The sequence below is a fragment of the Nuphar pumila genome, chromosome 10 (genome assembly GCF_984573655.1).
Source record: "Nuphar pumila chromosome 10, dmNupPumi1.hap1.1, whole genome shotgun sequence".
In the NCBI taxonomy this organism is placed as follows: domain Eukaryota; kingdom Viridiplantae; phylum Streptophyta; class Magnoliopsida; order Nymphaeales; family Nymphaeaceae; genus Nuphar; species Nuphar pumila.
In genome coordinates, this window is record NC_143258.1 from 112,826,455 (window position 1) to 112,852,666 (window position 26,212).

The 26,212-nt window shown below is 39.1% G+C and overlaps 1 protein-coding gene across 2 annotated transcripts in view; it reads left to right on the forward strand.

Moving 5' to 3' along the window:
- Positions 1 to 26,212, forward strand: part of JMJD5 (2-oxoglutarate (2OG) and Fe(II)-dependent oxygenase superfamily protein) — a 107,194-nt gene that overhangs the window by 79,804 nt on the left and 1,178 nt on the right. The gene's annotated exons all lie outside the window — the stretch shown is intronic.

Consider the following 26,212-nt stretch of genomic DNA (forward strand, 5'->3'; position numbering starts at 1 on the left):
ATTTATTTCATTCACACAAACCCTTCGTGCGACTTTCCCCTACCTCGAGATGTCGTGCAGCTGCGTGCGTCTACGCGTGTAGATGATACGAGGCTCGGGCCGCGGAGCCAGAGCGGGGGTCCGATACGAAGTCTGCAACAGTGCTACGTTAATTATCATGCGGAGCAAAAGAAAGACAAACCTGCCTATAGGAAAAGAGAGGCAGCAGAGGTGTGCCCCTGCTGGCCGAAAACAGACAAGCGGCGGGGGAACAAGCCCCTGCCTAAACATAGCGTAGCGGCAGGGGCCAACCCCTGCCGACAGCCACCAAGTGGCAGGGGCTGAGCTCCTGCCGACAGCAATGGATGGCAGGGGGCCAGCCCCTACCGGAAACAATGGATGGCAGGGGGCCAGCCCCTGCCGGAAACAATGGATGGCAGGGGGCCAGCCCCTGCCGGAAGCATAAGGATGGCAGGGGGCCAACCCCTGCCAGAAGCACATGGATGGCAGGGGGCCAGCCCCCTGCCGTCAGCACGAAGTGGCAGGGGCTGAGCCCCTGCCGACAACACAGGTCGGCAGGGGGCCCAGCCCCTGCCGAAAGCACAGGTCGGCAGGGGCCAACCCCTGCCGACAGCACGAAGTGGCAGCAAAAAGGGGTGCCGCAGGGGCCACCGGTCCCCTGCCGGCACTCCGGCGAATCGCAGAGGGAGACGGGGACGACAGGGGCCGTGTAGGCCACCTGTCGGGGCCCTGGCGACACAGAGAGGCGGTGGGAGGCCGCGGCAGTGGCTGTGAACCACCTGCCGGCCTCCCGGCGAGGTGACAGGGAGGGGGGTCGCAGGGGCCTCAGGTCCCCTGCCGGCACTCCGGCGATCCCCAGCGAGAGAAGGGGACGACAGGGGCTGCGTAAGCCACCTATCGGGGGCCCGATGGTACAGGGAGGCAGTGGGAGGCCTGCGGCAGCGGCTGTGAGCCTGCCGGCCTCCCGGCGAGGTGACAAGGAGGGGGGTGAGGAAGAAAAGAGGGAGGAGAAGAGAAGAACGGCGTACCTGGGGGGGGGGGTTCCCGGCGTCGGCGGCGGGCGCAGCAGGGAAGGAGACCGGCGCGGGGGAGGAAGCTCGAGAGGGCTGCGAGAGGGAGGCGAGACTCCCCTCGCCCTCTGATCTCTCTCTTAAAGGCGAAGGGGGGCACCGGAAGGGGAAACCCCTGGTGGGTTTCCCAAATCCTCCCGCAAGAGAAGGGGGAGAAGGGGGGGGGGAGTGCGGCGCTCGGGACCCTGCGTCGGGTTACGCAAAACCCTAAAATAAAAAGGGGCCCGGGTCGGGTCCGGACCCGACCCGGCCCGGGTCCAAACAGATTTTTTTTTTTTTAAATGGGATTTTACACAAAATATGAATGAAATTTCACAAATTTAAACAATAGTTCATCCATTACAAGCAACTACCTCATTAGTCCTCCAAAATCCATAAATCAAGTATATAAGCTACTAGATCAAGAACATAAATATAATGCCATTAAAGGTCAAAGACACACACAAAGGTGTGTAAAAATACCTCTTTTCTACATGTAATAATACTTGAAATGAGTGCATCAACGACAAGAACAAGAGAATACATGCCAACATGGACCAAAAACATCTCTTGTCTACGTAAAAATACACTCAACATCAAGTATGTTCAGCTATTAGAACAAGAGAATCAAGCCAACCATGGGCTAAAACACAATACATCTCTTGTCTACATAAAATGACACTTGAAATGAGTGAAAGAAGCCAACCATGGGCATACATCTCAGCGACTAGAACAAGGACACAAATGCCAACATGGACTAAAATCACACACCATGGTGTGAACCAGCGTGCCTTGTCTACATATAATAACACTCAAGACAAGTATGTTCAGCTACTAGACCAAGAGAACAAAGTCAACAAAGGGCTACCAACACACAAAGGTGTAATAAAAATCTTGTCTACGTATGATGACACTTAAATAAGAGTTATAAAAGGAGAAGACTTTTGAGGCAATAAGACTTGTAATGACAAACATTTAACAGATTATCAATTTTAATATATCTTAAAACACTTATGGTTTCAAACTTTAGACATCCATCACATGTATACATAATTAAGAGCATCAATGGCCAAAATAAACGAGTGACACAATCATAATTAGAGATCACATAAGAAGTCATTTTAGAGTCAAACTACAAGTTGACAATCTAAAATGACATAACACGAGGTGCACATAACTCACCTCACCAAATATCTCTAATATAACAATAATAAGGCCAAACAAATGATGCATTAAATAACATGTGATGGCCAAATATAAATGCCATAAAAAGGCAATAAACACTTAAGGGAATCATTTTCCAAATAGAAGTTTTTACAAAGAGGACCGATTAAAAATCGAATCAAAGGTCCAATATAATCAATCACAACAATATGCCTCATAACAACAATTTTGCACAAACACGAATTATGCTTAATCATGATCAATTCTTTAATTTATACTAAAAAGACTTATCATGAAACATTAAACAAATAATGCATATGAAATTTCTATATCATGTAAGAAGATGAAGCTCATGAAAGCTCTCGTAATACAACATGCTAAAAAAGAACACTTGTGCACAAAGAGCACAATACAAACTCGCAAATGCGAACCCAAAAGCCATAAGTTTCACTAACAGAGCTTGGGCTATAATCCCACAAGCTTTAACCATGATAGATATAAAGTGCAATTATATGCACACCAAATGATAATAGATGCAATTTTTATGTAATATAAGATGTCGAATGACAATATAACAAATTTAGTTTAATATGGGCATTTTTTAATAGATGCGGTAAAATTTGGAAAACTCATGCGAAAAAATTCACAAAAAGAACAAGTTTGTAAAACTTGCAATATTAGTAGAAAATCAAAAACTAAAGGACCAAGCTTGTAGAAAGAATTGGACTTCTACAATTAGACCTTCAAATGCCCATAACAAAACTTCCCAAAAGAATAATCCTTTTAAGACCGAAACTTTGAAGGATTTTCACAAGAACAAACACTCTTCTTACAAGAACTGTGGAAGTCTCACACATAGTATTCACCAATAAGAACCACACAACACTCAAAAACGAGTATGTAAAGTAAAGAAGAAAAAACTTAACTCCAAATAAAAGAAAACCATACTTCAAGAGTTACTAGAGGTATTCATACATCACTACATGAGGAATCTCTAATTACAAAAAAAATGCACTAAGACACATGATTTGAAATCATTTTCGAGATTCTTAAAAAATATCACTACATGAGAAATCTCTAATAAACATCACTACTCATAATATATGATAGCAAGTGTGTAGAAAAGAATGTGAATTATCACAAGTTTTTATATGTTAAAGAATTTCAATCTCAAATCAACTTTTCTTTAAAAAACTTCTCACACATATATAATTCATGCTTTTAAGCAAACATGCAAGAGATAACTTCAAAGTACCGAAGTTATTTGATAAAAATTTAAATTCAAGGAGTCAAAGATGTCCATCAATACAAAGCTTTTAAATCATATGTAGGATTTGAAAAACAACAATAAGATCACAAAGACTCCTAAAACCATACCACACGAGTTCAAGATTGACATCAACTTATGCTTGAAAGATAAGCACGATTAACAACCCTATTAAAGGAAGTTTTAAGCAATGACAAACAAGTTCACCGATTTAACTAATTATCTTTTAAGAGATTTTATAAATGTGATATACACAAAAGCAAAGGCTCAATGAAGAACTGAATAACACAAGTACTAAAAAACAAAAAACACATACATATAGATTATTAAGGAAGTAGATATTTCTTTATAATGCATGATACTAAACGAAAAAGAATACATACCAAATAACTTTAAGAAAGAAAAGAGAGAGAACAAGAAAACTTCACTATTTTCTTAATATTTCTTGAATAACACGTTTTCCGATGCACTAAAGAGCAACTCGGTCACAACCTTGCTCTGATACCATGTTAGAAAGTATGCGGAAATGAATTACAAGAATGCATAATGCATTCATAAGGTCCAACATTGGACAAACACAACCCTATAATGGGGAATAACACAATGGTCCACTAAGGGACACCACAAGAAGCCTACGAAGAGGCATAAGTTGCATAAACTTTATTGAATGAGGGCCTAAAAGGCCATTCCTTACATGGAGAAATACCCCTCTATTTATACACAAAGGAGTGAGAGAAAGAGTGAGAGAGAGAGAACATTGGGAGGCCCAAAAGGGGACTCGTTGGGCCCCCAACGGTCACATTTGTGACCGTTGGGGGTCCAACGACTCCTTTGGTTGGGACCCCCAATGCAATGCATTAAATGCATTTTACAATAAATGAAAAATAAAAAGGAAAGAGAAAATGTAAAATAAAATACATGTAAAAGATGTAAAAAAGACTAAAATGCCCCTAATGGGCAGAATTACAAAAATACCCTTTATTGGGTATGATGAGATAAATACATATATATGTATATATGATTACATATATTTTAACAGTTAAAATGTAACCATAATTCCTTTTGTATATATATTCTTATAATACCCTAAAAGGGTATTTTTGTCATTTTCATTTTATGCATATTCCATTAGGAATATGATTGTAATTTTTTATTTCTTTTTGTTTTCTTTTTTTTCTTTCTTTTTGTTTTTTGATATTCGTACCACCTTGGGGGGCCCAATGTAGACGTTGGACCCCTCCAACGGTCACATTTATGACCGTTGGAGGGGCTCTAATGACTACATTGGAGCCCCTCCAAGGCCCTCAATGTAACCCCTATAAAAGGGGGTCCTCTCCTTTATATTTAGATTCTTAAGGGAGCTTTAGCTCCATTGTAAAAGGGTTTTACCCTATTTCTCGTAATAAAGATATATTCTTTTAGCCTTTTGGCTTAGCCCCTTTGTGGGTTTATGGGTTTTGCACTTTATGTGATTTTGGTTGCCCCGTAGTTGGTTTGTGTATTTGCACCTTAAGTGTGCATTTATGGGTTCATTATCGAACCTTTTGTTTTCTAACATACTCTTCCCTTTGTGAATGCACATGGGTTTATTCCGTTCGGTCGGTATTGTATGACATGAGGAAGCATCATGTGTAGCCATTTGATCGAACACCTCAGCAACAAGCCACGGCTAATAACCTTCATCATTCACTATGTGTTCTTCTACCCTTCTTGGGCTCTCAGTATGAGTCTCTTCAAACACCACATTCTGTGAGACTCTGATGCGATTAGTAGTGGGATCGTAGCAACGATAACCTCTGTATTGATCAGCATAACCAACGAACTTACACTTGTATGCCTTGTTCTGGAACTTGTCACGTTGGGAACTGTCAATATGAATATAACATATACAACCAAACACTCGTAATTCTTTATAATCAGGATGAGTCCCAAAGAGTGTAAAATAAGGAGATTGATTCACAAGCAATTTCATTGGCAGTCGATTTATGATATATACGGCAGAATGAAAAGCTTCCATCCACAAGCTTAAAGGGACATGAGTTTCATGTATCATGCTCAATGCACTTTCTACAATATGTCAGTGCTTTCTTTCTGCCACACCATTTTGTTGCGGTGTGTGCGGGCAAGATATTCGATGACTTATTCCATTATCCTGGAGAAATTCAGTAAATTTCTTTGATAGATACTCTCCCCCACCATGACATTGGAAATGTTGGATTTGAGATGAGAATTGATTACAAACTAAGGAACAAAATGAGCGAAAAATCTTGAACGCTTCAGATTTGTGTTTCATAAAGTAGATCCAAGTATATCTAGAATAATTGTCGATAAAAGTGACATAATAGCGACTATCGATAAAGAAGATTTCGAGGCAGGTCCCCAAACATCATAATAGATAATTTCAAAAGGCACAGAAGGTCTTTGATTTATTGAGTAAAATGAAAGAACATGACTCTTACATAAATGACAATCGGAACAAAGAGAAATATCATACTCAATACTCAAACTGGACTGTGAAACAAGTCCACTAGACACAAGTCTCTCAATGAATGAACGATTACAATGACCCAAACGACGATGCCAGACTTCTGGCTTATTATACTGAGATAGACTAAAACAATCTTTAAATGACACTGGCTGTGGATTTATTTAAGCAGCACGAGCAAAAGTAGACTCCTTGAGGACATACATATTTTCCTATCGTTCTCCTTCAACGAGCGTCTTCTTCGTGAGAAGATCCTTGACACATATAGAAGGAGTAAATTTGACACAAGAATTAATATCATTGACAAATTTAGAAACAGAAACAATATTTTTAACAATACTGGGTGAGTGGTAAACATCAGATAAAAGAAGTGAAGAATTGGGGAGTAGAAGACAAATGTTTCCAACATGAGAGATAGGGTGGAGGAAACCATCTCCAGTTTTAATACTAAATTTACCGCGATAAGGAATGGGTTGTGAAATCTTACCAATGTCACCTGTCACATGTGCAGCTGCCCCAGAGTCGATGTACCAAGTCCCCTGCTCAGTTTGCTTGAAACTTAACGCAGAAAGAGCAGAAATCAAGAGGTTCTTCACATTCCCCTTTTCATCCCTTGCTTGTCCTCTAGTGGAAGACCCAACACCATTAAATATGCCTCTGTTTTGCAGATTATGTCAGCAATTTGCCTTAATGTGCCCTCTTTTATTACACTGGAAACACGTTGGTATTTGTCTAGAAGATTGGTTCCCTGGGAATGAGTTGGGTGACATGTTAGGCGTGGGAAGTAATCCACGGCCTTCTTGGTTACCTCTTCCCTGTCCTCGTCCACCTCCAAAGCCTCCACGTCCACGTCTTGCCACCATGCCTGTAACAAGGACCTCATGATTGTTGGAATTTAAAGTCAACTCCTCACCTTTAATAGTAACTTCATATTGCAGTAGTTTCGCACGCATATCATCAAAGTTAGGCAATAAAGGAAAGAATATAAGGGAGGTGACCAACATGTGATAATCAGATCCAAGACCATTCAACGCCTGTTGATCTTTCTCTTTGTCCGGAATGACACATCCCACCATCGCTAATTGGTCTGTGATGCTCTTGACTTTGTTCATGTATTCTGTAACTCTGTAACTGATAAATTCTCTTTCTTTAAGAGTTGAAACTCTCTCTTTAAATGAAGAATCCCAGCCTCGGAAATCTGTGAATAGGTGTGCGCTAGTATCTCCCACAATTCTCTAGCTGAACATTCATTTGGAATGGCCACTAATACCTCTTGAGAAAGTGTAGAAGTAATGTAAGCCACAACCGCCTGATCTTTTCTTTTCCATGTTGTAAACTCTGGATTGCGAACTAGTTTACTAGAAACCTCTCCTTTTTCATCTCGCTCTTCCTACAGGATGAACTTGGAAGGTGCATGAATCGTTCCATCGAGGTGACCAGAGAGGTCCAAACTACGAATAAAAGACAAAATTTGCCTCTTCCAGGTCAAGAAATTAGAGTTATTCAATTTCTCAGATATGAGTTGACCAAGGAAACTGGACGGAACTGACGGGAAATCCATGAGGAAAATAAATGAGGTGACTAAAGAGAAGAAGGAGAAAACACGTGTTGATGAAAGGAAAATGATTGATTAAAAGAGGAAGATGATCCAATGACTCAGCAACGGAGACCTCTCCGGCCTTTTTTTTTTGCGGACAGTCTTGATATAGTTCTTCAGAAATGCTTTGCAGAAATCGAGATTTGGAACGATTGCAAATCTGATTTGAAAATATCAACTCGTGTTTTGAGTTCTGGAAAAATCAGATTTTATCCAACAGTATAGGTAAGGAAGAAGAACAAATAGGTTTTAATCTAATTTAAAACAAAAATCAGATGTAAAACGAGGGCAGAAGAGTGATCAGGGTTTAGAAAACTGATCTGATATGATCAGATTCGATTTTGACGTGGTGAAAGGTCCAATCAGATCTAACTCAATCTCTTCCCTAACGTCGGATCTGAGAGATTAAGTGGCGATCGAGATTCAAAATCTGGAACGATTGTAAATCTGATCGGATATGATCAGATTTGATTTGCTACGTATGAAGGAAAAGGGAAAATCAGGCTAACGTGACCTGAATCTATATTAAAAAAAAACTTTGTTTTGAAAATAAAGAGGATGACAAATCTGATCAGACACGACAGATTCAGATTGTCGTTGAAGAAGTTGAAGAAGAAAGAATGACTGAAAGGAAAATGACCCAATATGATCAAAACGATTTTTTTTTTTTTGAGAAATGAAGAAAATAGAATCTGATTTAGAACAAGAGGAGAGAAAGGAGAAACAGGACCTGGTTGTTAGACTTCAACCCGCTCTTATACCATGTCAGAAATGGCGCACTTGTATGTTCGGTTGTTCTTCGTCACTGCAGGAAGGGAGAGAAGGAAGGAGACAACAACAACGAGCAGCACAATTCTTGATTTAATCAGAATTGTTCCCTATTCCTTAATATATATGTTAAAATAAGTCGACCTCTTAAAGTTTTTCTTATTAAAGTTTTACTTAAGTATGATTTTGGTATTCTCTAAATAATGAGGGACCCATATGTAATTTCTTTCTTATGGCTGATCTCTATTTAAACAAGTAGAGATTAGACCTAATGCAAGGTAAAGACGTCTCTCTCTACCTCTTTTTCTTTTCCACATGGTATCAGAGCCATCGACCTTGGGGGTGTGACTTCTGGGTCTGCGACAAAGTGTGCGTGAAGAGTATCAGATCGCGTGAAAGGGCGTGACTTCTGGGTCTGCGACAAAGCGTGCGTGAAGGGTACCAGATCGCGTGAAGGGGACCAGACCTAAGGTGTGTTCGAAATTTTTTTTGGAATCAAGTGGTATAGATCTGATAACAGATCTGCAGTCTGACAAAAGTCATGACTCAGATCTGTAATCAGATCTAAAAGTTGAGGCAGAATTATGGGTTTCGGTCGATCAAATCTGGTGGATACAGGTACGGTGCAATAATGTTGTAGTGAAGTGGGTGGCGACCTGTTTTTGTCGTGGATATGGGTGACGACCAGATTTGTCGTGGGTCAGTTTTTTTTTGTGTTTTGTTGTTCTGGTTGTCGTAAAATAAGTCGATCTGATCATATGTCGTGGACCGGCATATTCTTTTGGATCTGATCGTATGTTCAGATCTGATCACAGATCTGGGTGTTGTGGTGAAGGCAAATCACTATAGAGGATCGGTTCATTGTGGAGTAGTTCATTTATGAACTGTGACAAGTTTTTGTGTGCACGTGGACATCTACTGCAGCAGCGTCAGTGGTTGTGGCTCCTTAGTTCGTGTTATTCATCATGGGTGATGCTCAAAAATCTGATTATAAGAATGAAGCTATTGGGGAATATAAAGCCTTTGCCAATCCTTTCTCCTATGGTTCTTCTGTGAAATTAAATGAAACTAACTATGCAAGGTGGTCCAGAACCTTTATGATGTCCGTGTCTGGACATCGTAGAAAGCATATTCTATTGGAATCTAAACCTAATGATAAAACAGGAAAATATAATACTTGGGACAAAGATAATGACATTGGTATGTCATGGATCATGAATAGCATTGAATCTCATATTGCAGATGACTTAATTTATTACAATACGGCTAAACAGATGTGGGACACTCTTCGAGATACGTACTCTCAAGAGACCAATGTTAGTCGTATTCTACAAGTTGAACAGGAAATATATAATCTACAACAAGGTGACCAATCATTAGCCCAGTATTATGCCTCTGTCAAGGCAGCCTTTGAAAGACTGAATGCTCATAGGCCTCTGTGCTGCTCAAAACAGAAGGATCATCAAGAACAGACCATGGTTGCTCGTTTCCTCACAGGTCTCATCAGAGTTCTCAGTTGCAAAAGTTCAATTGTTGATTGGGTCAGATGTTCTTACTCTTGCTGATGCATATAATCGATTGAATAGACTTGCCATCTCTCTTCCATAATCTCAACCTGCATCTCAGTCATCTGCTTTAGCTGTACCATCTAGTTATGGACGAGGAAATACTATGCATGTTAGAGGCAGAGGTCGTGGAAGAGGTATGGGAGGTAGATGCAGACTCCAATGTACCTATTGTGGAAAATCAGGACATTTAGAAGATCGCTGCTGGGATAAACATGGACGACCTGCATTTTCTCCATTGAAGCCGAATGTTCCAAAAGCTAATGTTACAAAACTAGAGGTGGAGCATGAAACCAATTCTCCTAGTAAATCTATCACTCTTAGCCGTGCAAAATATAAGGAGCTAGTTTCTTATCGTCCTTCAAGTTCCTCTTTTCCTGTTGTTGGTGTGGCCTACTCTACTGGAGACCATCTTTCCCCTCATGATAGTAAGTGGATTATTGACTCTGGTGCATCTAGACATCTATGTGGAAACTCTCAAAATTTTTCAGATCTAAAAGCTATTACTGCACATCGGGGAGTCTCATTACCTGATGGTAGTTCCTCCCCGGTTATTGGTCAGGGAAATGTCTCTATATCCTCTTCTTTGCTAAAAAAATGTCCTTCATGCTCTTTCATTTCCTCAAAGTTTATTATCAGTGAGTTGCCTTACAAAAGAGCTAAATTGTAGAGTGATATTTAATCTTGTGTGCTGTCATTTTCAGGATTTGCTGACGGGGAAGAAGATTGGTGGAGGCTATGAAGAAAATGGAGTCTACTATCTATATCACCATGTGGGAAACATTTATGCTGCAGTCGATTCTTCCTCGAGTCCTGTTCAGTGGCATCGTCATCTCGGACATCCTTCATTGTCGAAGCTTCGTCGTGTCATTCCTCCAATTCCTTCTACTACATCATTCCAGTGTGAAGCATGTCAGTTGGGCAAGCATCATCTGAGTTCGTTTCTTTCTATTCAGAATCAGTCCAGTCATAGGGTCTTTGAACTTCTTCATGCGGATGTATGGGGTCCCAGTAAGATTCCTACTAGGACTCAATGTCGTTATTACTTTGTTATTGTTGATGATTTTTCTAAGTTGTCTTGGGTATTCTTAATAAAAGAAAGATCTGAAGTTCCTAGTATCTTCAAGTCATTAGTTATTGAAATAAAGACTCAGTTTGAATCTGTTGTCAAGATTATTCACACTGATAATGCTCTTGAATTTAAAACCAAAGCACTATTGCAATTTTATTGAGACCATGGCTTTCAACCCCCAAACCTCTTGTGCCTATACTTCCTAACAAAATGGGGTGGCTGAGCGAAAACACAGGCACCTCCTTGATGTAGCCCGCACCCTTATGATTCAATCCAATGTTCCTGCTTCATATTGGGGTGATGCAGTTATCATAGCTTGTTATTTGATCAACCGTATGCCTTTATCATCCGTGGAAGACCAAATTCCTTTGCAAATCCTGTATCCTAATGTACCTCTCTTCTCTCTTTCACCCATGGTATTTGGGTGCGTTTGTTTTGTGCATGTTGAGAATAGGTGGTTCTTTGCTTAAGTTATTTTATATTAGAGGGTTTCTGAAATTTTGTCCTCATAAGGACTTACATGTAATTTCTCCTTTTTGCCTCTCTCTATTTAATATAGAGAGAAGCCCTAATTAATGTAAGTTAATAAGTTCTATTCTCGCAGCCGTCTCTCTCTTCTCTCTCTCCCTCTCTCTCTCTTCTTCTCCCCCTCTCTACCTAGGGTTCGGGTCATCCTTTCTCTTCTTCAACATGGTATTAAAGCTAGCGATCTCAGGAGCGTGATCGAGGAGCGTGATCGATCTGATCTCAGGAGCGTGATCTACATCCTCGAACCAGGTGTCGATTAAATTTTTTTTTGAGATCTGATGACAGATCTGTCCTAGATCTGTTATCAGACCTAAAGAGCAACATAGAGAGCATCGTGGGAGTACTCAGGTCAGGCAGTCGTAATTTTTTTTCTGTGTCTCACATGCCATGACGTCTGGGTGTGGCAGCTGATAGCAGATCCTATTGTCGTATGGCTATGTCTGCTGCCATGATGTGTTTGTGGCTGTCGTGACTTACAGCATCTGCAAATATGATTTCAGTAATTGTTGTCGTGATTTTAAGCCTCTGTCATGATTTCAGCATCTGCCGTGACCCTTCATGCTGTCGTTATTATTTTGTTTGTCGTGATTGCATCTGTTGTCGTGACTTCAGCATCAAACCCACATCAGCCGTGATTCTTCATGATGTCGTGATTGTTTTTCCCATGCTGTCGTGATTAGTTTCAGCATCGGAAGCTCTGTAGTGGAAACAGCCATTTTTTTTTGCTGTGTTGAAAATCATCATGTTTATGTGAAAGTTTTTTTCTGGTCGTTGGTTCTGGCTGATGCCTGACTGTTATGTGTGTGGACTGTTGTTCAAGATTCATGTGTGTGGGCTGCTGTCCACTATTGTCGTGGAAATTGCAGGCTTGATTCCTGTGGTGCTGGGGAATATTCTCCTCGTGTGGCCTGTTGTTCCTTACTGTCGTGGTGTCTTTTTGTGAACAGCTGCTAGGTTGCTTGAAATCTGTCCAGATTTTTTTTCTGCTGAAACAGAAATATTTTGTTAGTATGGCTGAAACTTCAAAGTGTGATTCCAAATTGGAACACATTGGTGAATATAAAGCATTTGCCAACCCCTTCTCATATGGCTCTTCCGTAAGGTTGAATGAAACCAACTATGCCAGATGGTCCAGAACTTTTATGATGTCGGTATCTGGACATCGTCGAAAACATATTTTGTTGGAAGGCGAACCCACTGAGAAATTGGGAAAATATGTTACTTGGGACGAAGATAATGACATAGTTATGTCATGGATCATGAATAGTGTTGAACCCCATATTGCAGATGGATTGATCTACTATAATACAGCCAAACTGATGTGGGACAATCTTTGTGATACATATTCACAAGAAACGAATGTGAGTCGTATCCTGCAAGTCGAACAGGAAATATATAATTTGCAACAGGGAGATCAGACCTTGGCCCAGTACTATGCCTCGGTCAAAGCTGCGTTTGAAAGACTTAATGCTCACAGGCCTCTATGTTGCTCAAAGCAAAAGGATCATCAAGAACAAACCATGGTTGATCGTTTTCTTACAGGTCTTTCTTCAGATTTTTCCGTTGCAAAAGTTCAAATGTTGACTGGATCAGATGTTCCCACTCTTGCCGATGCTTACAATCGCCTGAGTAGACTTGCGATCTCTCTGCCACAATCTCAGCCTGTGACTCAGTCATCTGCTCTTGTTGTCCCATCTAGTTATGGGCGTGGAAATGTTCAGAATATCAGAGGACGAGGACGTGGACGTGGTATGGGTGGCAGAGGAAAGCTTCAATGTACATTCTGCGGAAAATCTGGACATTTAGAAGATCGTTGTTGGGATAAGCATGGTCGGCCAACCTCTTCTTCATCAAAGTCATATACTCCTAAAGCAAATGTGACTACTATCGAGGCTACAAATGTACAAAAGAATATCGCTGAAAATGAGAGTAGTATCACCCTTAGTCGTGCGGAATATGATGAGCTCATAGCTCTTCGACCTTTGAGTTCCACTCCTCCTGTAGCTGGTGTTGAGAAACTCTGTTTTGATGTCACATAATATGATACACTGTCTCATTTGATTTTATATAATATGATAATATGTCCTCTTGAAATAATGCTATATTATGACTGAATATGTTTTGCCATAAATCTAACGAGTATTTGATGCAAGGATATCTCACCCAATAAGGATGGAGACTTCCTGTTCAAGTACAACTATGGTGCAATCATACTCCTTGAAGAAAAAGCTTGATGAGCCATGCATTCCTAAAGTTCAAATGAAGAGATCGGCTACCTCAAGATGAAGACTTTTTTCTTCTTTAGAGTCATATGTAATAGAACCTCCAGGAACTTGCATATTGCATATTACATACTCATTAATAAACACTATATCATCAAAGTATACGATAGTTTCAAAAAGGTCCTTTTTGAAAACTAATAATTGTACCTTCTTACAACCTTTTATGAAAAAGATATTTTGTCATGTAATAATTGTACCTTCTTACAACCTTTTATTAAAAAAATATTTTGTCATATAATAATTGTACCTTACACTATATACAAGACAATATGAAAAAAGGAATGTAGGAAAAAGACAAAAACATAAAATCGGCTACATGGAGAAAACAAATATAATATGTTTTTGAAAAGACTCTAGTTTCCTTCTTTAAAGAAATATTTTTTATATAAAAGAAGAAGACAAAAACATAAAATCGACTACAAAAGAAAAACAAATAAAATATGTTTTTGAAAAGACTTTAGTTACCTTCTTTAAAGAAATGTTTTTTTTAAGAAGAAGACAAAAACATAAATCGGCTACACAAAAGAAAAACAAATAAAATATGTTTTTGAAAGGACTCTAGTTACCTTTTTTCATAACCATAGAATGTCGACTTACTTGAAGTCATCATTCTCTTTATAAAGCATTAAATGCCTCCTGTAACAAATCCTTGTTAATATCCTTCTCAAAGAATGTCGACCTTCTTTTGGTCCTCATTCTCTCTGGAGACTTTGAAATACACAACATAAAGAAAACACTTGACATGACTATGTACAAATAAATATCTCAAAGCACTCATTGTACTTACACTCATTTAAAGCAAAGAAGTACTAATGTACCTCAAATCATTAATTAGAATAAAGACAAAACTACAACCCAACGTTCAATGTACTATTGTAAGAAATAGACTTTTTACATAAAATATGTATTACCTAAAATATTACAACGACTAGTGTACCCTCTATTCTACTTTTATGGAAAAAGGCATTCTCGAATTTATCTAAAAGATATTTTTTGAAATGACATAACATTTCACATTTCAAAAAGTTACAATTCCAAAAATGTAACGACTACTTTTTAAAAGCTATATAAACACACTCAAATAAACTATTCATATAATGGAATGGAATAGACGTGTGAGCTTACAACGAGAAAAATTTCTATTCGATATTTGAAAAGAGAGCCTTGAAAAAGAAAGAGAAAAAGGAAAGAAAGAAAAGAGAAAAAGTCAAGTCTAGCTCTTTGACAAAGAGTATCCTCTGAGTGACAAACAGAACATTCTGAGAATCCTTCATTAGTGCATTCATATCATTCTGAAGGTTCTATAGGAAGTATTGTAACTCTGTTATTCACTGTATTCCTTCTCTGTTGAGAGAAGAAGACCTCTGTGAAAGAGGGTGTTGCCCTTCTCTGTTGAGAGAAGAAGACCTCTGTGAAAGAGGGTGTTGTCCTTCTCTGTTGAGAGAAGAAGACCTATGGGGAAGAGGGTGTTGTACTATTTATCCGGTGACTCGGATGTTATAGTGGAAAGCTCAAGTGGTTTGCTTGGGGACTGGATGTAGGTCTGAATACTGACTGAACCAGTATAAATTTTGTGTTTTATGTGTTGTGCCTTATTGCTTAATTATTTTATTTTATCGATCATTATCATATTTCACTATTCACCCCCCCTCTAGTGGAATTTCAGCTGGTGTTGCATATTCAACCGGAAATCATCTTCATCCGACTGATAGTAAGTGGGTTATTGACTCTGGTGCATCCAGACATTTGTGTGACAATTCTCGTGTTTTTTCAGATCTAAAGGATATTAAGGCTCAGATTGGAGTCTCCTTAGCCGATGGGAGCTCCTCCTCGGTTGTTGGTCAGGGAAATATTTCTATATCCTCCTTATTACAGTTGAAAAATGCTCTTTATGCTCCAAATTTTCCTCAAAGTTTACTTTCTGTTAGTTGTCTTATAAAAGAACAAAACTGTAGAGTAATATTTGATCCAATGGGTTGTCATTTTCGGGATTTGCTGACGGGGAAGAAGATTGGTGGAGGCTATGAAGAAAATGGAATTTACTACCTACATCATCCAATGGGTACTGTCCATGCTGCAGTGGAACATTCATTCAATCCTATTCAGTGGCATCGTCGTCTTGGTCATCCTTCTTTGTCAAAGCTTCGGTCGGTCTTTCCTCAGATTCCTTCCACCACATCATTTCAGTGTGAGGCATGTCAGTTGGGCAAGCATCATCGAAGTTCGTTTCCTTCGATTCAGAGTCAGTCTAGTAATAAAGTTTTTGAACTTCTTCATGCAGATGTATGGGGTCCTAGTAAGATTCCTACTAGGACTCAGTGTCGTTATTATCTTGTTATTGTTGATGATTTCTCTAAGTTGTCATGGGTATTTTTAATAAAAGAACGATCTGAAGTTCCAAGTATTATCAAATCCCTAATTCTTGAAATAAAAACTCAGTTTGAATCTATTGTCAAGATTGTTCGTACTGATAATGCTCTCGAGTTTAAATCAAAAGGTCTGTTACAATTTTACCAAGATCATGGCATCCAACCTCAAACTTTCTGTGCCTATTCATCTCAACAAAATGGGGTGGCTGAGCGAAAACATCGACACGTACTTGATGTTGCCAGGACCATTATGATTCAATCCAATGTTCCTGCGTCATACTGTAATGAAATGGTGGTCTTCAACAAATGCACAAATAACTCACAAACAAGTGTCTATTGGAGACACTACAAGCATTACCCTTGAAAGGGTATAAAAGGAAGAACACTTGAAAAATAAATAATACTTTATTCATGAACAAAATGCTTAAGAAGCATTGTGGTTTACATTGAAGGGGTTCACCCCTATATATACAAAAAAGTGAAAGAGAGAGGAGAGCTCATTTTGAGCTCTCCAAAAGAGACGTTGGATTCCAACGTCTCTTAATATAGCTGTTGGACTACAGTGTTGTTGGACTATAGTCCAACAACATTTATTATAGCTGTTGGACTATAGTCCAACAGCTATTTGCACAGTCAAGTTCCAACAGGAACTTGACTGGATCAAATATCTAGTTTCTATTGAACTAGTTGCTAAAAAAGAAAATAAAGAAAAATAATAAAAGAAAATAATAAAAGAAAATATAATAATATTAAATAATATATATATATATATTACAGTTTACATTTTAACACTCCCCCTCAAACTTACGGTACAATGAGCGAAAGTTTGTCTAAGAGGAAGTGAAATCTGGGAGCAGCGAGAGGCTTGGTGAAGAAGTCTGCTAATTGATATTCTGATGTAACATATGGCAGATCAATGGTTCCATGTAAGTATTCCTCTCTGACATAGTGACAGTCCATCTCAATGTGTTTAGTGCGCTCATGAAATGTCCGGTTGCTTGCAATGTAGATCGCACTTTTGTTGTCACAGCACATCTTTGAAGCTTGCGTTGCTTTAGCTCCCATATCCGCTAGCAATCGTCTGAGCCAAACAACCTCCATAGTGGTGGTTGCCATGGCTCTGTATTCAGCTTCGGTGGAGGAAAGAGAGACTTTTTGCTGCTTCTTACACCTCCACGAAATTAAGGTTTCACCTAGGAACACACAAAAACCAGTAGTTGAGTGTCTATTATTGGGATCACCTCCCCAGTCAGCATCAGTATATGCAATTAAATTTAATAAAGATGAAGCAGATAAGAAGAGTCCTCATGAAAGAGAGGATTTTAAGTATCTAATAATACGCAAAATCGTTCCCATGTGCACGGAGGTGGGAGCATGTTGAAACTGACTGACTGTATGAACCGCATGAGTTATATCTGGCCTAGTAATGGAAAGATAAGAAAGAGCTCCAACAAGCTGTCTATAAGGAGTAGGATCATCAAGAAGTTCTCTGTCATCAATTTTCATTTTAACATTGACAACTTCTGGAGTGTCTACTTTCTTATCATCTGTAATTCCAGACCTGGAAACGATATCAAGAGCAAATTTAGATTGAGATATTAAATACCCCCGAGGGGAATAAGCAACTTCAATGCCTAAAAAATATCTTAATAAACCTAAGTCAGTCATTTCAAAGTGAGTTTTAAGAAGAGATTTGATATTTGCAACTCCCTGTTTGTCGCCTCCGGTGATGATCATATCGTCCACATAGAGAAGAAGAATAATGATGCCTGCATCAGATTTCTTAACAAACAAAGCAGTGTCACTTAAACAAGGTTGAAAACCAATATCAAGCATAACATGACTAAATCGGTCATACCAGACTTTTGGAGCCTGTTTAAGACCATAAAGAGCTTTTTCTAGACGAAGAGCTTTACCCTTAGGGATACTAATACCAGGTGGGGCTTCCATGTATACTTCTTCAACGAGATTCTCATTCAGGAAAGCATTTTTGACATCTAATTGAAAGATAGGCCATGTTCTAATGGAGGCAAAGGCTATTAAAGTTCTAACAGTGGTCATACGGGCCACAGGAGCAAATGTTTCTTCATAATCGATGCCATACTCTTGGGCATATCCTTTTGCTACTAAACGGGCCTTATATCTTTCCAGGGTCCCATCACTTTTGGTTTTGACTTTGTATACCCACCTACAACCTATAGGTTTCTTACCCGAAGGGATATCTTGTATCGTCCAAGTATTGGCCTTTTCTAGTGCATCCAATTCTATTTTCATGGCTTCTATCCATTCTATATGATTTTTTGCTTGAGAATAGGATGATGGTTCAACATATGATTGTATTAATGTAATGGCGGCCTTATACGTGGGTGAAAAAGATTCATAAGACACAAATTTTTCTGGAGGTTTAGAGATTCTAGACGTTCTTCTAGGTGAGACTTTAGAGTATTTTTGTAATGCACATGGAAGATTTTGCTCTCTACGTCTTGAATATTGTAGACTAACATCCCTATGGATTTGCTCTTCATTATCATCATTTTCAACAACAATAGGACTTTGATCATTGTCAAGGTCACATCCAACATCACATTCATTGGATTTTGAAGTTGGATCAATTAAAAACGAGTATTCAGTGACATCCTTGGATTTTTCAAATTCAAAGAAGCTTTCTTTTTCCAAAAAAGATACATTTCTTGACACATATAATTTGTCATTTTGAAAATCGAAACACTTGTAGCCTTTTTTATTATCAGCATATCCTAAAAAGGCACATGGGATTACACGAGGAGAGAGTTTGTCATTTCTGTTGGTGAAAACAAAACATTTGCATCCAAAGACTCTTAATCTAGAATAATCTGGAGTTAAATTAATAAGCTTTTCTATTGGAGTTGTATTCTTTAACGAGGAAGATGGCATCCTATTAATGAGGTAGGTGGCAGTTAGGATCGCTTCAGCCCAAAAACTTTTTGGAACTTGATTTGCAATTAGCAATGTCCTAATAGTTTCCATAATGTGCCGATGTTTGCGTTCGGCTAGGCCATTCTGTTGTGGAGTGTGTGGACATGATCTTTGATGTGTAATACCATGTAAATTGAGATAGTCTTTGAATTCGTTGGACATAAATTCTCCCCCTGAATCAGTGCGAAAAATAGAAATATCATTTTGAAACTTATTTTTAACCATTTTATGAAATATTTGGAAGTTAGCAAAGACATCAGATTTATGTTTAAGAAAATAAATCCAAGTATGTCTAGAAAAGTCATCAACAAAAATGACATAATATGTATAACCACCTTTGGAAATAACTGGTGCGGGGCCCCAAACATCCGAATGTATTAACTCAAGTGGTCGTGAGGAAACAAAAGTTCTACTAAGAAATGGTAACCTTTTCATTTTGCCAAGAATGCAGTCTTTACAAGAAAAATTTTCAGAATTACAAAATTTTTCCAAACTTGGAAAATATTGAATTTTAGACATATGAGGATGGCCAAGCCTTTTGTGCCATAAATCCAATTCTAATTTCTGAATATTATAACAAAATGCATTCTTGGGTAATTCCAAAAAGTCCATGTAATAAAGTCCTCCTTCTCTATGGTCTTCCCCAATCAGCTTCCCTGACTGGCGATCCTGTACCCAACAACCATGAGAAGAGAATGAGATATTACATCCATAATCAGATATTTGCGAGACAGATAAGAGATTCAAATTAAGTTTATGGATATATCTAACTTCTGGGATAAAAAATCTTTTGGATTTTTGAAGATTTTCAAAACATCCTATTCCTTTTACTTCAAGAGATGTGCCATCGGCTGTAAAAACCTTTGACACACTTGAGTTATTTTTAAGACATTCGGATAGACTATTAACATTTGGGGTCATATGAAAAGAAGCACCAGAATCTAAAAGCCAAGGAAAGTTACCTGGACCGGAGAAAGATGCAACTGCCGCTCCAGTTGAGGCTTCGGTTGAGGAGGATACCCCTTTGAGAAGAGGTTGAAGGATTTCCATCAATTGAGCCATAGACAGGTGCATCTTGATCTTTTGACTCAGATTCAACAGATACAACAACAACTACGCCTTCATCCCAAAACAATTGGGGTCGGCGATTCAACAGATATAACTCTTTTTTCTTCTCTTCTTTTTAACTTTGGACATTGAGGCCTATAGTGCCCCGGTTCATGACAATGATGACAAATAACTTTTCTTTTATCAAAGTCGCCGTTTTGCCTTCTAAAATGAGGCGGCTTGTAAGTACGAGTATGATTTCCCGGTCTAGATACAGCTAAAACGGAGTCATCATCAACTTTTGGAGTACTTTTTCTAAGTCTATTTTCCTCCATAGTGAGCTCTTCTATAGTATCAACAATAGAAGGAATTTTTCCACGATGTAAAAGGGCCGATTTGGTGGATTCAAACTCCGGCCTTAGACCATTCACAAATTGATAGAAATGTTCCATATCGAGTTGCTTTTGGCGAAGCTCGATGTCTTCGGCACAATGCCATTTGGGCTCAAGAAGAGCCAACTCTTCCCAAAGTTTGGACAACTCATTATAATATTCTCGAATAGTTTTATCTTTTTGAGTCATTGTCCGAACTTTATCTTGTAAATTGCATACATGTGCAATATCTTTAAGGGAATACATGTTTTTGAGGTATTCCCAAGCCTTATCGGCATGCTCAAACTTAGCTAGACTAGAGCAGTTTTTAATGTCTATGCTATTGATGAGCCATGACATAATTTTTGCATGCCCTATCCTCCATTCTTTCCATTTCTTTTCATAAGTGGCTAACGCCTTACTCTTCTCTTCTTCCGTTAGAGGAACCTCTTTATCACCCTCTTTCTTGGTAAGAGATAGTTTAGGTTCCAAATCGGAACCATCCACTATACCCCATAAACCTTTTCCCCAAATGTGGTGCTTCATAATCGAAGCCCACATTACATAGTTAGTATCATTTAGCTTCATAGGAATGATGGTGATCTTATCATTGTCATCCATCTTTTACAAGGGTAAGAGAGGAATAAATAGGAGGAGAGAGAGAGAAAAATAAAAAGAAAAGAAAAAGAGTAGACAAAGGAATAAGAGAGGATACAAAACCAAAAATTTTTGTAGCACAAGTTCGCCTTTCTTCAAACAAATCTTCTTAAGCCAAGAACAAGGTGATGAAATACCTTTTGTAAATGTGGCACGGAAATTGAGGCGGAAGCACTTCAAGATCTAAGGATTTCGTAGCTCTGATACCATGTAATGAAAGGGTGGTCTTCAACAAATGCACAAATAACTCACAAACAAGTGTCTATTGGAGACACTACAAGCATTACCCTTGAAAGGGTATAAAAGGAAGAACACTTGAAAAATAAATAATACTTTATTCATGAACAAAATGCTTAAGAAGCATTGTGGTTTACATTGAAGGGGTTCACCCCTATATATACAAAAAAGTGAAAGAGAGAGGAGAGCTCATTTTGAGCTCTCCAAAAGAGACGTTGGATTCCAACGTCTCTTAATATAGCTGTTGGACTACAGTCCAACATCATTTATTATTATAGCTGTTGGACTATAGTCCAACAACATTTATTATAGCTGTTGGACTATAGTCCAACAGCTATTTGCACAATCAAGTTCCAACAGGAACTTGACTGGATCAAATATCTAGTTTCTATTGAACTAGATGCTAAAAAAGAAAATAAAGGAAAATAAAAAAAGAAAATAATAAAAGAAAATATAATAATATTAAATAATATATATATATATATATTACAGTTTATATTTTAACACATACTGGGGTGATGCGATTACCACTGCTTGCTATTTGTTCAACCGCATGCCTTCGTCTTCTGTGGGTGATCAAATTCCATTACATATCTTAAAACCTAATGCTCCACTTTTCCCTTTATCACCAAAAATATTTGGATGTGTTTGTTTTGTGCACAAACTTGGCCTTGACCGTGATAAATTAGCCTCTCAAGCTACAAAATGCATATTTATCGGTTATCCAAAAAAATCAAAAGGGCTATCGATGTTATGATCCTATTTCTCGCCGAGAGTATGTCAGTGCGGATGTATCTTTCCTGGAATCCTCTCCATATTACTCTATTTCTAGTTCCTCGCTGCAGGTTGGTCCAGTTGAGTCTTTTCCATTACCTATACCTCCTTTTCCTTTGGAATCTGTGCCCCCATTACCGAATCAAACTTCATCCACTTCCAGATTTAATAATCCTCCATTGGTATATGTGCGTAGAGCTCCACTTCCGCAAGAGCCTTCATCTTCTTCTTCTCCTGAGGTAAGTTCTACTGACAATAGTGATCTCCAGGATGATGATAACAGGCCTATTGCTCTACGAAAGGGGACAAGACAATGTACCTTATATCCCATATCTCATTTTGTCTCTCATGCCAGAATTGGACAGCCCTGTCTGCTGAAACTATTCCTCTGAACTATCAACAGGCAACACTTGATAATCGCTGGAAGCTGGCTATGCAAGAAGAAATGACAGCTTTAGTATCTCAACATACTTGGGATCTCGTTGATTCACCAGCAGATGCTGACATTGTTGGATGTAAATGGGTATATACAATAAAGTACAAATCTGATGGTTCTATTGAAAGGTACAAGGCCAGATTAGTCGCGAAGGGGTATACTCAGACATATGGAATTGACTTCTTTGAAACTTTTTCTCCTGTTGCACGGATGGGTACCATCCGTCTTGTTCTCTCAGTAGCTGTTCAGCATGGTTGGAGCTTATGCCAATTAGATGTGAAAAATGCATTTCTCTATGGGGATCTATCTGAGACCGTTTACATGCAACAACCTCCAGGCTTTGAGGTTGAGGGGGAGTGTCAGAAGGTGTGTAGATTACGAAAGGCGATTTATGGCTTGAAACAAAGTCCTCGTGCATGGTTTCAAAAGTTATTTGAAGTAATGTCAAGCTTTGGCTTTAATAGATCAGCAGCAGATCATACACTTTTTATAAAGAAAACTAGCTCTGGCATAGTTGTTATGGTGGTATATGTGGATGACATTATTCTTACAGGAGATGATGTGAAAGCTATTGAAGCCACAAAGGCTCATCTTCAAAAACACTTTGTTACAAAAGATCTTGGTTCACTCAGGTATTTTCTGGGTATAGAAGTTGCTAGGAGCCGAGAAGGGTTGGTGTTGTCTCAACGGAAGTATGTTCTTGACTTATTAAAGGAAACGGGCATGTTGGGAGCTAAACCAGCAAATATTCTCATGGACCATAAAGTTCAGTTGTTTGAAGAAGGGTCAAAACCTGTTGATAGCAAAAGCTATCGCTCCCTAGTAGGGAAGTTATTATATGTAACTGTGACCAGGCCGGATATTGCTTTAGCAGTAAGCAAAGTTAGCCAGTTTATGGACAAACCAACTGAAGTACACTGGAATGCAGCCATAATGATTCTCAGATATCTAAAATCATCCCCTGGAAAAGGGTTATGGTTCAGGAAAGGTGGAACTCTGGAGATAGTAGCCTATTCAGATGCTGACTATGCTGGATCTGTAGTAGATAGAAAATCTACCACAGGATTCTGTGTGTTTCTGGGAGAAAACTTGATTTCATGGAGAAGTAAGAAACAAACTGTGGTTTCCAGGTCAAGTGCTGAATCGGAATATCGGGCTATGGCCCAAACAGCTGCTGAATTGATGTGGGTTTGCACTGTTCTTCATGACCTCCAGGTGAAGGTTCTCTCTCCAATGACCATGATGTGCGATAACAAAGCGGCAACATATATAGCAAACAATCCTGTCTTTCATGAGAGAACAAAGCACATTGAGGTTGATTGCCACTATGTACGAGATATGATTCAAGCTGGTCATATTACTACCAAATACCTAAAGTCGGAAGACCAAGTTGCAGATATGTTTACAAAGCCCCTTGCTAGCCCAAATTTTTCAAAGTGTTGTGACAAGCTGAGCATGATTGATATCTATGCTCCAGCTTGAGGGGGAGTGTTGAGAATAGGTGGTTCTTTGCTTAAGTTATTTTATATTAGAGGGTTTCTGAAATTTTGTCCTCATAAGGACTTATATGTAATTTCTCCTTTTTGCCTCTCTCTATTTAATATAGAGAGAAGCCCTAATTAATGTAAGTTAACGAGTTCTATTCTCACAGCCGTCTCTCTCCTTCTCTCTCTCCTTCTCTCTCTCTCTTCTCTCTCTCCCTCTCTCTCTCTTCTTCTCCCCCTCTCTACCTAGGGTTCGGGTCATCCCTTCTCTTCTTCAACAGTGCACATACTCGGACGTGATCGTGATAAATTTGTCACTCAAGCCATTAAGTGTATGTTTATAGGCTATCCAAAGAATCAGAAGGGGTATCGATGTTATGATCTGATTTTCCGTCGGGAGTATGTCAGTGCGGATGTATCTTTCTTGGAGTCTATTCCATATTATTCCAGTACTGGTGCTCAGTTGCAAACTGATCAAGATGACTCCTTTCCTCTTCTTGTTCCTCCTTTTCCTTTGGAATCGGTGCCCCCATTATCGAATCCAACTCCACCTTCAATTCCACGTACCTCACTGTTTCACAATCCTCCATTGGTGTATGCGCGTAGAACTTCACCTCCTCCAGTGCCTCTATCATCTTCTTCTCCTGAGGTAAGTGTTCCTGATAGCAATGACATTCATGTTGATGATAACAGGCCAATAGCTCTACAAAAGGGGACACGACAATGTACCTTATATCCTATGTCTCAGTTTGTGTTAGATGCCAGAATTGCTAATCAGATAAAAGCTTTTATCTCAGCCTTATCTGTTGAAACTATTCCTCTGAATTATCAAACGGCCGTTCTCGATAGCAGGTGGAAGCAGGCTATGCAAGATGAAATGGATGCTTTACTATCTCAACAGACATGGGATCTTGTTGATCCCTCAGTGGATGCGGACATCGTTGGATGCAAATGGGTATATACCATTAAGTATAACTCAGATGGTTCAATTGAAAGATATAAGGCCAGGTTAGTAGCAAAATGTTATACTCAGATATATGATGTTGATTTCTTTGAGACATTTTCTCCTGTCGTGCGGATGGGCACCATCCGTCTTATTCTCTCGGTAGTTGTTCACCATGGATGGAGTTTGTGTCAACTAGATGTGAAGAATGCATTCCTATATGGGGATTTGTCTAAGATAGTATACATGCAACAACCTCCTGCGTTCGAGGTTGAGGGGGAGTGTCAGAAGGTGTGCAGATTAAGAAAGGTAATATATGGGCTGAAGCAAAGTCCTCGTTCATGGTTTCAAAAGTTGTTTGATGTGATGTCAAAGTTTGGTTTTGATAGGTCAGCATCAGACCACTCATTATTTATTAAGAAAACTAACTCAGGCCTAGTCGTTATGGTGGTATATGTGGATGACATCATCCTTATAGGAGATAACATAAAAGAGATTGCAGCTACAAAGGCTCATCTTCAAAAATATTTTGTTACCAAAGACCTTGGTCCACTTAGATGCTTTCTGGGCATAGAAGTGGCCAGGAGCAGTGAGGGAGTGGTTTTGTCTCAACGGAAGTATGTTCTTGATCTATTAAAAGAGACAGGAATGTTGGGAGCTAAACCAGCAAATATTCCCATGGATCACAAAGTTCATTTATTGGACGAGGGGTCAAAACCCATCGATAGCAGGAGTTATTGCTCCCTGGTAGGGAAGTTACTGTACGTGACAGTGACTAGACCTGATATTGCTTTGGCTGTAAGCAAGGTTAGCCAATTCATGGACAAACCGACAGAGGTACACTAGAATGCTACAATGATGATACTCAGGTATTTAAAATCTTTCCCTGAAAAAGGGTTATTATTCAAGAAAGGGGGTACTCTGGAGGTAATTGCTTACTCTGATGCTGATTTTGTTGGGTCTATAGAGGATAGAAAATCTACCACAGGATTTTGTGTATTTGTAGGTGGTAACTTAATCTCTTGGAGAAGCAAGAAGCAAACCGTGATCGCTAGGTCGGGTGCCGAATCTGAATATAGGGCTATGTCCCAAACTGCAGCTGAATTGATGTGGGTTTGAACTGTGTTGACTGATCTTCAAGTGAAGGTTTCATCTCCTATGG